Here is a 13,849-nt window from a genome sequence, read left to right as displayed (position 1 = left end):
GTGGGGATGACACCAGGGCCGGTTCTGACCCATTTGCTGCCCTAGGCAAGATTTTTGCTGGTTCATTTATATCTTATTTTACCAGTTAACATTTATTTATTTATCCTTATTTTTGAATCTCTCCAGTTTTAAAGGATATTGTTGGTTTACTGTCCTATAGTATACATTGGAATGATTTCAAACCTGTTTTTATTTATCCTAATCATTATAAAGGTGTGCCTTGGAAATATTTGTTTACATACATTGTGATAAAACCGTTTGAGACCCACTGAGATAACTTAGACTAAAGTGAACTATCTAAACACTCCTTTACCTCACTGAGCCTCTATGGGCAAATGGAAAATGTAACCGGGGTGAAAAGGGTGATATCTTTACTTAATTATGAATGTGAACAGCTGTATCAACAGCTTTTACAATGTGCTGCTGACTGCTGGAAAGTGGTTTTACTTTAATGTATTTTTTTCGTCCATTAATTGTGTTTAATGGACGACCAGTTATACAAGAGGTAGATAATAGCTGTACTTTTTTTTAATGAGCCACATGCCTTGATGCACCAACATAAATGTATATTTAGGCTGACATTAAGAAGTTCAATCAATTCGAGAGAGAGAGAGAGATCAGACAAAGTGGTACCACTTTACAATAAGACTACCCTTAATAAGGGTTTACGAATAGTTTGTAATTCATCTATTAATTAGGTTGTGAAGACTTTATAAATCATTAATAAGCTTTTATAAGACATGAGATAAACAGGGCAACTGTGACCGGTTTCTTGCCAAGTAGTGAGCCCACATTTATCTACAGTATAGCCTACTGCTAAGCCTTATATTGGCTATTAAGCTTACTTTGTCTTCTTCATCAGCCAGCATCCTTGGTATCTGTTGTTCACTGAGTTGATTCTCCCCCCCTTCCATCTTGATGTTTCTTGGCATCTCTTATGACCATCTATGAATGAGTTACTAACATTTATAACTGCCTAAAAGGAGCCTTATTGTAAAGTGTAAAACACCTTCCCATTTATTAATGAGTTACTACCATTTATCATTTGTTTAAGTTTTATTAAAGGTCCCATGACATGCTTTTCCGGTAAAATAAATCACTTATTGCATATTATTACCCGTCCCCTTGTGTGTTATGTTATAAATGGTTCTTAATGATTAATAAAGTGTTTACAACCTAATTAATAACCTAATTATAAACGCTGTATGAATCCTTTAAGGGTATTCTTATTGTAAAGTCGTACAAAGAAAACATACGAGAAAAAAAAAGTATGCCAAGCTTACTCATCATTAAACCTGTGAGTCCTGACATGGATATTATAGGAAAATTATAGGAGTGTTTATATTTGTTTTAAAGTATTAATCTCTGAAATATTTATTTAATGTCTCTAAGTGACGATCTACTGCCAAATGAGCGAGATCTCAGGAAAAGTCACGTTCGCAACACTTGCAGTTACAGCTCATCGCCATAGTTGCCACAAAAGAGAACAAAAACGTTAAGGATATTTAAGTGGTAACCTTCATTAATTGTTGAAACTACTTTCATTGGTATTGCTGAATATTTGAAAAACCCTCCTTGCTGCTTTCTTGAAATACAATACATCTGACAATAGGAAATAAGTTTCACTTTAAGACTTTAACTTCTATGCACACAGAAGTGGATAAATTAGATTCTCAATCAAATTTGGTACAAAGAGAGCACAGCTGACATAAACACACTGTTTTGGTTGTTTGTGTTCAAGGTTGAGCACCCAACTGAAACTCAGTGAGGGGGATCACACCTGTTTCCTCTTAAGGCTGAAACATGTTGTAGTTAAGTTAAGTTTAGTTAGTTGCTGAAGTTTTAAGATCTACGGTTAATCTGTGGTGATGATCATCATAATCCACCCATGCAGACCATACAACCTTGAACGGCTTGAGAGACAACTTCTCATAATCTTGGAGACATCCTCTGATCCTTAGCCTACATACAGAGAGCAGGATGACTCGCAGTCCAGCAGACATTAGTTCAGTGACTTGTTGCTAAACTGTCATTGTTTGGGAAAAGATGTGGAGCTATTCTTGTTATATTTGGACATTAATTGACAGAATGACAGTTCCTTACAACACTTGCCAAATGGACTAACAAAACTTGGATTCTGTAACAGATGGGTTGAACATGTTGCTTTGGTAAATCCAACTTTCCAACAGCTCCATCTGGACGTTCAAGGAGAACATTAGCTAATTTGTGGTACAACTCGCAAGTTTGTCTTGCCTGACATATTAAAATGTTAACTTGGTGCTAGAGATCTAAAACACATAGCAGTAGGTTACCATCCAGTATTTTGTGATTCTGTTGTCAGAGAAGTTTCAACTCAATACTTTAGTGTCAATCTTACCAACTAAGTTCGTAAACCAAGAGGCTGTTTGTTTGTAAGTAAAGCATCTAGCTCCTAAGAGAAAATGCTAGATTCTAGCATTGTTCAATTTGTGTTCGGTTTAATACAAAGTTTAGTATATTTAACATTAACACCTGCAATAACAAACAGGCTCCTACATCTGCAGATGGTGTTTACACTCCAACAGCGTCAGACTCACTCGACTGATCCACATCCAGAACATCAGATTACAGGACTCTATTATTTTATTGGGGTGCCTCTGCTGAAACAGAACTTATAGTTTTATAGACTTTGAAAGGTTCAAATATGGCTTATAGTTAATAATTGCTTTATTTCTACCTCGTTTAATGTTTATTGTGACCATTTCAGTGTTGTTGACAGGGTGGGAATTTCACGACGGCCACGACGGCCATGGCCGTCGTTGCCCCGCACTTTGGCCGTGATGCCCTGTGAAAAAAATGCAATTCACGGCCAAAGTGGCCTTTGTACCCCTGTCAAAAGTTCCAGTGTAAACAACGCTAGTGAAGTCATACTAGTGCGCGCAGTAGGATAGTCCCGTGCCTGTGGATCAGAGCGATTGCTCTGCTGTGATTGTTCCGTCAGACATGCCTGTAGGGGCCCGACAGCCTCCTCCTCAGCCGCGGGAACAAATTTCGAAGTTGCTTTAAAAGCGTCAGAACAATGTTTTCATAACTGCATTGCGTTCACAACGGACGCGATGCTGGCCCGTCTACACTACAGGCATCAAAAAATCTTGAAGCTGGGCGTGTCTGAAGCTTGGCGATTTTTTGCGAGCAACGCGACCAACAACAATCACATGAATCTCCCGCCCCCGACATACAAAGCAATAGCAATGTTAAAACGAAGTAAACTGGATATAAACTCTCCAAACAGGCGAAAACCTACCAGTTTCACCCACTGTCTCTGCCACCTCCCTCCATGCCTGGTTCCTCCGGTTTGTATCCCGGTAAATAGTTCTGGTCGTAAAGAACCGGGTGATTTGCTACCGTAATATCTCGTTTGGAATATGAGGAAATGAACTGCGGTCTGGCTCTCCCAGCTTGCACGCGGTTTGATTGGGTGCGCTTGCACTGGCGGGATTTGCATAAACGGGATTTGATTGGCTGATGCCAAGCATCGAGCCTCAAAAGTTGAACATTGTTCAACTTTTGATGCCAATAGATGCTCTTGATGCTTGCAAAGCCATGCCATGCTCCCCACAATGCAGTTCGGCGAAGATTACAAATCTTCTTCGTCACCCCATTCAAGTGAATGGGCGAAGCGTTGAAAGCATTTTTTGATGCCTGTAGTGTAGACGGGCCGTACGCTGGAGTTTCACTGCGGCTGTCAGCTGTGTTTACTCCTGTCAATCAAACAGGACGCGCTGGAGAGGGGGCGGGGCTTATTTCAATGTAAATTAGACCCTCCAGAAAAACGCGATTCTGTGATCGCAGAATCTACCGCATAATCAGCAAAATGGCGCAGATTTTTAAAAGGCCGCATATTTCTCAAAAGGCCGCATAATCCCCGCATTTTCCCACAAAAGTTGAGAAGAAAAAAAGTTAACTCGTCTTGACGTGACGTCATCAGCTCGCGCATCACAGAATGTAAACAACACTGTATAGAGTGAACGTGTGGAGCTCACACGATAGAGAAAACACCAAGATGAAAAAATCTAATCCATCTCATTTACCGACGAACATTTCTACTAAAGACCGGGCAAAAAGTGGGGGGAAACTATTCTGCACCCCGTGCAACTGTGTGTTGGAGCATAAGGGAAAATCGACGGGGACGACCCACTTTGATTCATTCAAACATTCGAAAATGCTTTCTGCTGCTGCGGACAAGAAAGCCAAACAACTCACGTTCAGCGAGGCATCAACCTCCAAAACCCTTTCGTGGGCTACAAGAAACGAAGTGAGTAGCCTACAAGATTGAAGCTGGTCAGATAATGAACGAGTAAATGAAAACGGAATGAGGCGGAGAAGTGTGTGTGTGCGTGTGTGGGGGTGTGTGTGTGTGTGTGTGTGTGTGTGTGAGATTAAAAAAGCCCAATTGCTTTTACAGTAAATAAACATTGAACGTGTTTAATTGAATAGTAAAGGGGTTTAACGTTAGTGGCAGTTTGTGTGTGAGAGAGAATAAATAAGACAGCCCAATATTTAAACAAATTGTTATTCTTTTTCCCCGCACATTTAGCTTATTCCGCAACTTTCCGCATATTTCGCAACTTCCCGCAATTTCACCGCATAAAATCACATAAAAACCCCGCATGTTTGATCGCATAATCAAGGATTTTAGCTCGCATAATCAAGCAATTTAGCCTGCATAGTAAAGGATTTTTGCCCGCGTTTTTCTGGAGGGTCTAGTAAATACTGTGGAGGAAACCAACTACGACAAAATTAACCTATTTTACCGTGATTTAATTGTAATACACGTTTCAAAATGATGCTGAAGTAAATACTGATACCGGTTAGTAAACAACATGAATTAATGCTTTGCCAAGTCTGCAGACAAGACGGCAAGCGAAAAACCTTTAAAATGCGTGTTCTCTGAATGGATCAATCAGGCTAAACTAACCTGTAGCTGCTCCGTCCACGCTCACAACAACGTCCTAAAGACAGAATTAAAGCAGCGATTGTATTCGCCATGACAGTCTGTGGTTTGTACATGTTTAACTTTTGTCCAGAGCTGTGAGCACACACACACACACACACACACACACACACACACACACACACACACACACACACACACACACACACACACACACACACACACACACACACACACACACACACACACACACACACACACACACACACACACAAACAATGTATGTGCAGAGTTTGACCATTGAAGGCTGTTTCTTCTGCTCTGAAATTGAATATATTTGTTACATATTCATATAATTTTAGATGTTTTGATTTGATTTTGTGAATGGGAGAAGTAGATGGAAAACATACCAAACACTAATTATTCAAAGTAAAGTATTTTATTTGATATACGGTAATACTAAGGAGGCATAGGCCTATATGATATAATGTTTGACATTATTGATATTAAAACAGTGATTTGTTTTTCTTATTAGAAAGTGAAGTTATTTATTTGTAAGCTCCAAATCCAAATGTTTCCCTCAATGGCCTTTGTGCCCTGGCATGTGGCCTTTGCGCCCTGAAAAAATGTGTGACGCCAAAGGCCAAATGGCCTTGCCCCTAAAATGACAAAATTCCAAGCCACTTGTTGACCACAATTATGTTATTACATTTCTTATCAGGGGTGATTTAACAGTAGGAACAGACCTTAATTTGTCAGATACTCCGAGAGAACACTGCAAGACTAGAACCAGATGTTGTTGTGCACCCTTAAAAATTTTTTATTTCTTCTTGCAATTATTATTTATTTACATTATTATCTTGAAAATATTTTGAATGCCGATGTATCTCAGAACATCATTTTGTGTGTACAGCTCTTTTAACAGATCCTCTGATCTATTAAAAGAAACATGCCATTGGAATATTCATTGACCTAAAAAAATCATTTGACACAATTAATCATGACATATTAATAAAGAAACTGGAACGTTATGGAATCAGGGGTGTAGTTTTGGAATGGGTAAGGAGTTATTTAACCAACAAGCAACAGTTTGTGAAGCTGGGAGAGTGTTGTTCTTCATATTTGGACATTACATGCGTTGTCCCCCAGGGGTCAGTATTGGGGCCGCAACTATTTATTATGTATATTAATGAAATATGCAATGTATCGACAGTACTCAAGTTTGTTTTGTTTGCTGATGACACTAATATATTTTGTTCTGGGGACAATGTACAGCTATTATTAGAAGAGATCACAGCTGAAATATGCAAACTAAAGTTATGGCTAAACAGTAATAAGTTGGCGCTGTAGAGCCACGGACCAAGATGGCAGCATAAAGTGAGTGCTCCCCGCAACTCCGCTAAAAGTCCTATTTTATAATTACTATTAACACTTCTAACTGGTTCTACACGATGTCTAAACAAACGACGTTGAAAGACTGTGAAAGCGGCTCCAAGCCCCGAGGCTCTCAGAGACTTAAAACTACTACTTCGGCGGAGGTAGCCGAGGTTGCTAACGAGGCAGCTAACCCACGGAGTGACTTAGCTGTGGTGCTTGGTGAACTAAAGTCACTCGGTATGACCGTCACAGCAATGAACAACAAGATAAGTGCTCTTGATGGCTTTGGGGCTAAACTCGACAACGTGGAGAGACGCATAGTCGAGATGAATAACTCTGTTGATGCTGTACAGAAGAGCTTTGCGGACCTTCAACAGGACATCAGTGCTAATGCTACGCGGCTAACGGAGGCAGAGGGGCGCATCGGAGATAACGAGGATAGCCTGCAGACTGTACACACGGAGCTGACTGACGCCGTTAAACGCATCACCTACCTAGAATCCAAAACGGAAGATCTAGAAAATTGTGCCCGGAGAAAGAACCTACGACTGGTGGGGCTCCCGGAGAATGCTGAGGGTACCCAGCCTATGACTGACTACATCCAGCGTATGCTGCCGGTCTGGCTGGGGGCCGATGCCGCTAAATCTCTCCCCCTAGAAAGGGCGCACCGCATAGGGCTCGACCAAGACCGGACCAGAGGAGCAGAGCTGTTATCATCCGATTCCAGCAGTTTCAAGACCGTGAATTTGTTTTCAACGCATCCAAACAACGCTCTCCCACTCATGATGGTCACAAACTCTTCTTTGCTCAAGACCTAGCAGCGGAGACCATGAAGGTGCGGAGCACGTTTAATGCAGTGAAAAAGAAATTAATTGATGCTGGAACTTTTCGGGGATTCACCCTTCGTCCTTGCAAGATGAGAGCTCTGCACAACGGGAATATAGTTCTTTTTTCTACACCAGAAGAAGCTGAAAACTTCATCCCAGACTCACAAACTTCAGGACGCCGATGAATACAGGTATTGCAAAGGGACTGATATGGGCAATATACGTGCACAGTCGTTTAATATAAGTTATGCAAAGTTGGATTTGTGTATATTCTGTATTCTCTAAATCGTTCTAAGTATTGAAGGATTATTTGAATTATTTGAAGGATTAAAGTAACGTGGTATGACAGGAAAGTTCAATCTGGTATATTCCTTTTAATGTCACCTTATATATATTCATGTGTGTTGAATTAGAAGGGACAAAGTATCTTTTCCCTCCCCCAATATATTGAGGTGAAGTACTTGTGTTTAGAGAAGAGATGGGAGCATGGGACACCATATTTGGGAATAGTGCCAGACGCTGGAATGCTTCCCTCGTAAAAGAAGGGGGGTGCGTGACACAATCTTGTAGCAGATGTGTATGTGTTTTCATTGAAGTAAATATAAATGCTACATGATTACTGGTCAACTATACCTCTGTTCTTATTCTTTCATGTGTGGGTACTAAATGGCTACAAACATTGTGGAGAAATTAGCTTAAACATCTTTCATTACTCTATATGAAATGGAAGCAGTTTTTTATGACAGGGACGAGAGAGGTGGGGGAGGGACGCATTCCAGGAGTTTCAGCATGTCAATTGTCAGGGGAATCGACTTGTTTTCAATAGAGGTGTGTGGTTAGTTACTTTGTGTTAATAATAGCAGTATGTGTAAAGGAAGCTGGAAATATACAATGTGAAACCTTTTATTTGAAGTAAAGATGTGAACAATAGCTCAAACAAATGGAGGGGCTATAGGACTAATAAGGGTGTTCTCTGTATTAGGCCTGTGTGAAATTTGACTATTTGAAAAGCATCTCTACTACTGCTTAAGAGCATAGGTAATGTGTTCCTCGTTGTTATTGATATGAAAGTAATTAACATGTATTACGTATATTTAGCCAACTATAACAACTATATCTTAAAACATACTTTTAACTTGTGTGTGGCAGTCAGGAGGCGGGAAGATGGACACAGGGACCAAGGGCCATAAAGGAGATGTGTGTGTGCTGGCTACAAGCTGCTGTGTCGCACTGATTGGGTGCGACAGGCCATGTGTTGGTCTCTGCCAATAAGATGACCTCTGGGGGAAAGCACGTACACCTCCTCCTCCTGTGTTTTAGTATGAAAGACTGTGTTTTCCTTTGGTTCGCGCTCTTGTTTTTCACCAGCCGTTCCTGAGACCTGTCTCACACGGGTGGTAGAACCTGAGCCCGGAGTACTCTGCAGAGTGCTTCGTGATTTCTTTGTATTTGTATCGTTACTGTATATCATTAAAGCAGGATTATTGTTTAACTTGTATTCTGGTGTTTCTTAATCCCTCCCTTTTCCCGAATTCACCTAGCTTGTCAAACGACACGCGGAGACGAGGTTGGTTTGCAACATCCTCCAAATCTCCAACAGTATTAACAGAGCTGCTATAACATTATTTGGTGGACACTTTATTTTATGCACCTTCTATCTGCCGATACATTTGTTGTTATTTAACAGTATTCTGAGGCAGCTAAACCAAGAAGTGTTATTAATGTTATCCTTCATTTTAAGGACGTTAATTGTTTGAACTTTTAGTTCATGATAAGGGGTTGGGGGGGACCGGGGGAGGGGCTGCCTGAGAGAAGTGCCTACAGTATAACCACTCCTCATTGTTTGTGGATTGGTACTTGCCCTACATGCCTAGTTTAAGTAAGGGAAGGGGGGAGGGGGTTCAAAAGGTTATATGTGGGGTTTGGTTTGGGTTGTCTTTATCTATTCTTTGTTTTTGTTTACTGTTTTTTGTTTTTACTTTGTCACACTTAACACGGTCATATATCTCACTGTACATAAACCAACATGGAAAGTACAAAACTGTCTGATTTAAGATTTACAAGCTGGAATGTTAGGGGACTCAATAAGCTAACCAAACTGAAACAGGTAATGAATAGACTTAAAAACCTACAATCTAAAATAATCTTTCTTCAGGAAACTCATATCACAGTCACCGAAATTAAACAAGTACAGCGAAGATGGCCTGGCCAAGTTATACAGGCCACATATAATAACTCCGCTCGAGGTGTACTTATTCTTATTCATAAAACAATTCCCTTTCAACTTATTAATACTATCCGGGACCCCCAAGGACGATTTGTAATTGCTCAGGGTAGGATCCTTTCTCGGGCACTGAATTTAGTCAGCATATATGGTCCTAACGAGGATAACCCACGATTTTTTGAAGATTTCTTTTTGACCTTGTCTTCATTATATGGCCTGAAATATTATCGGTGGAGATTTCAATTGCACTTTGAACCCATCGATAGACCGATCTACAAAATGTGATCCCTATAAAAAACAGTCTAGAAAAACAATTTTACAATACATCACAGACTTAAATTTATCTGAAATCTGGAGAAAACTCAACCTAGATAAATTGGAATATTCATGCTACTCCGGATTACATAAGTCCAGGTCTCGAATTGATTATTTTTTGGTTTCACAAGAACTGGTATCCAGTATTAAGAAGTGTTGGTATGATTGTATAGTTATTAGTGATCACTCCCCCATTTCTATGTCTGTACAAATTGAAAAGCTTCAGCAGTCTCCCACTTATTGGCGTTTACAAGTGAAGTGGCTTAAACATCCAAAATTTATCAAATATGTTAAAGATAAGATTGACGACCATTTTCAGATTAATACTAATCAAACTAATGCATGTATTAGATGAGAAGCCTTCAAGGCATATATTAGAGGGCACATTATTAGCTTCACAAGCACTACAAACAAAAAACAAAAAGCAGAAATTAATGAATTGGAGAAACAAATAAAATCTTTGGAAATAGATATAAATAATAATGAGGACCTTGAAAAAGAAAAACAGTTACTAATTTTAAGAACGGAATACAATAAACTAACATCTGATAGAGCAGCAAAAAGCTTACTGTGGTTGAATCAGGCCTTTTATGATCAGGGAGAAAAGGCCGGCAAACTGTTAGCTTGGAGAATCAAAAAAATACAATCTGAAAGAGCCATTAATGGCATAACTACCCAATCAGGACAGATATCAAACGATCCCCTAGATATTAATAATACATTTAAAGAATTTTATCAGTCACTGTACAGGTCAGAATGCTCCCCCACACCTACTCACAGAGATACCTTTCTTAATCAGCTCCAATTTAAAACTCTCACAGAGGAGGTTAAGGAGGACCTGGATGAGGACATAACGGTGGAAGAGCTTTTGCAAGCCATAAAAAGTATTAAACTCAGGCAAAGCTCCAGGGCCTGATGGCCTTCCAATAGAGTTTTATAAAACTTTCCAAATGCAGTTGTTGATCCCTCTTTTGAATATGTTCAAAGAGTCATTAAATGATGGTATATTGCCACCAACTTTAAGACTTGCTACAATAATTCTTATTTTGAAACCTGGAAAAATACCGACCACCTGCTCTTCTTACAGGCCCATCAGTCTTATGGGAGTAGACACAAAAATATTGTGTAAAGTCCTTGCTAAAAGGTTAGACCCATACATCTCTCTTTTGGTACATAATGACCAGAATGGGTTCGTACAGGGTCGTCAGGGATTTCATAAAATCAGAAGGGTCCTCAACATAATCCACTTCAAAAATAACAACAGGGATACAGCGCTTTTATCTCTAGATGCTAGACAAGCGTTCGATAGAATCGAGTGGCCTTACTTGTTTAATTTGTTACCAAGATATGGACTTGGGGGGAAATTTATAAAATGGATAAAACTATTATACACTAACCCCACAGCACGTGTAATGACAAATAACAATTTATCAAGCTTGTTTACACTAGAGAGGTCAACCCGCCAGGGCTGTCCTCTCTCTCCACTATTGTTCGTTTTGGCCATCGAACCTTTGGCCATGTCCATTAGAGCAGAAACCAATTTGTCAGGTATAACAATTGGAGAACATGAACACAGGATATCGTTATATGCAGACGATGTGATTCTTTTTTTGTCTGATTTATCAAACAGTGTCCAGACATTATTACATTTAATTAATACATTCGGTCAGTTTTCTGGATACAATATTAATAATGAGAAGTCTTCTATACTTTTCCTGAATAAAGAAGAAAGAGCCAATCCAGTGATAAGTACACCCTTTCTTAATGCGAGGGAGGGCTTTACCTACCTTGGAATTAAGATTACCCCCCAAATTAATACAGTTGTTAATGCAAACTACGACCCGTTGATAAGAGAGGTACAAGACCTACTTGAAAAATGGACAACAATGCCAATATCAATGATTGGTCGGATCAACATAATTAACATGACTATATTACCAAAGTTCTTATATCTTTTTCAGTCACTCCCAATGCCACTACCAAAATCGTTTTTTAAAGAAATGAATACTGCATTTAGTAGATTTATCTGGAACAATAGAAAACCCAGACTGAGACTCAGATTATTGTAATTGCCTTATGATAGGGGTGGATTACAGATGCCCAGTTTACAGTGGTATTACTGGGCCGCTCAGCTGCGTAGTGCTATGTTTTATTTTGTCACAAACTCTCCTCCAACATGGGTTTATATTGAACAAGCATCAGTACCTAAGCTTCCATTAAGTCTATATTTATATTCAGCAGATGTTAAAACTTTAAAGAAAAAAACAACAAACCCATTCTTAAAAAACTCGGTGGATATATGGTTTAAGGCTCATAGACATTTTGGCGACACTCCCCCCATCTCTCAATTTTCACCTATTTGGCATAATGCGCAGTTTGCCCCTGGCCGGGCAGATGGTGGTTTTCAGGTCTGGGCTGACAGGGGGGTGCAAAAAATTGGAGATTTATATGTTGACAACATTTTACTAACATTTAATGACCTTTGTTTAAAATACTCAATTCCAAAAAAACACTTCTTTAAATACTTACAATTGAAGCATTTCATTTCATCAAAGCAGCACCAGACTATACATGAACCACCTCTGTCCTGCCTTGAGGACATTGTGTTGAAACACATGAATGGGAAACGTCAAATCTCTATTCTATACACAGCACTTGTCTCGCACGACGAGGAGTCTAGTCATGATAGAAGGAGAGCATGGAGTTTAGATATTGAGGAAGATATCGGAGAAGCTGAGTGGACGTCAGCCTGTTTGAAAGCTCAATCACAAACCATTAATACGCGAATGAAACTGCTACAACACAAATGGCTAATGAGAACATACATAACCCCTGAGAAACTCAATAAATGGTCCCCTGACATTCCAGATACATGTGTGAAATGTTTGACTGAGAAAGGTACTTTGATCCATTGTGTATGGGAATGTCCTAAGCTGGTAGATTTTTGGAAAAGAGTAACCCACATTCTAAGTAGAATCACAGGTATTCAGGTACCTTGCATACCAAAACTTTGCATTTTAGGGATATACCCGGATTGCCTTTCTATTAACTCCAAGTGTAAGACTCTGATCACCTTTGGCCTCCTGCAGGCCAGGAGGATGATTGCTTTATCTTGGAAAGAGACTGAAGTATCCTCTACACAATCTTGGATTAGAGAAATGGCTATGTGTGTTACATTAGAAAAACTAACCTATGTAATTAGGGGTAAATTGCAGAAATTCGAAGAGGTGTGGACAGCCTTAATGGACTTTCTCAGGCAACAGTAGATTTGATTTATCATTGAGACAGTGTGACAATTGTATTTATTATTTGTATTTACCTATTTGTGATTATTGTTTTCAATATGTATATTTTTACTGATTTTGTATTTGTGTATGCAGTGAGGTTTGACTGTTTTTCATTGTGTAAATAGTGTGACATGTGTTATTGTGTTTTTTTTTTTTTATGTTTTTGTATGTTTTTATTGAAAAATTAATAAAAAACATTGTTCAAAAAAAAAACCAGTAATAAGTTATCATTAAACTTGAATAAAACAACATTAATCATATTTGGAAATAGCAATACACTAGCATCCATTAAGATAGATGGGATTTTAATTGAGAGAGTTAAAGAACATAAATTCCTTGGAATCACAATTGATGAGAAACTGAGCTGGAAACCACACATAAAACATATTCATTCCAAAGTCTCAAGAAGTATTGCAATATTAAACAAGGCAAAACAGATTATTGATCAAAATTCCCTCTACATTCTTTACTGTTCATTGGTGGTACCTTACCTTGAGTTACTGTGCAGAGGTTTGGGGCAGTAATTATAAAACTACAACACAATCCCTATTTATTCTACAAAAAAGAGCAATAAGACTTATTAAAAATGTCGGCTATAGGGATCATACAAACCCATTATTATTAGAGCTAAAATTATTAAAACTGTCAAGATCTTGTTGAATTCCAAATTGCACAAATCATGTTTAAGGCAAAAAACATTCAATTACCTGGGAATATTCAGATATTGTTCAATGAAAGACAAGGGAATTATTATTTACGTGGTTCATTTATATTCACTAATGTTAGGGTGCGCACAACAGAGAGAAGTTTTTGTGTTTCTGTTTGTGGGGTGAAGATCTGGAACAATTTGAGTGAGGAGCTAAAGGGATGTCCAAACATAAAACTA

The sequence above is a fragment of the Notothenia rossii genome (genome assembly GCF_949606895.1).
Source record: "Notothenia rossii genome assembly, chromosome: 1".
Classification (NCBI taxonomy): Eukaryota; Metazoa; Chordata; class Actinopteri; order Perciformes; family Nototheniidae; genus Notothenia; species Notothenia rossii.
The sequence above is the reverse complement of the archived record's forward strand: the minus strand, read 5'-3'. Positions refer to the sequence as shown.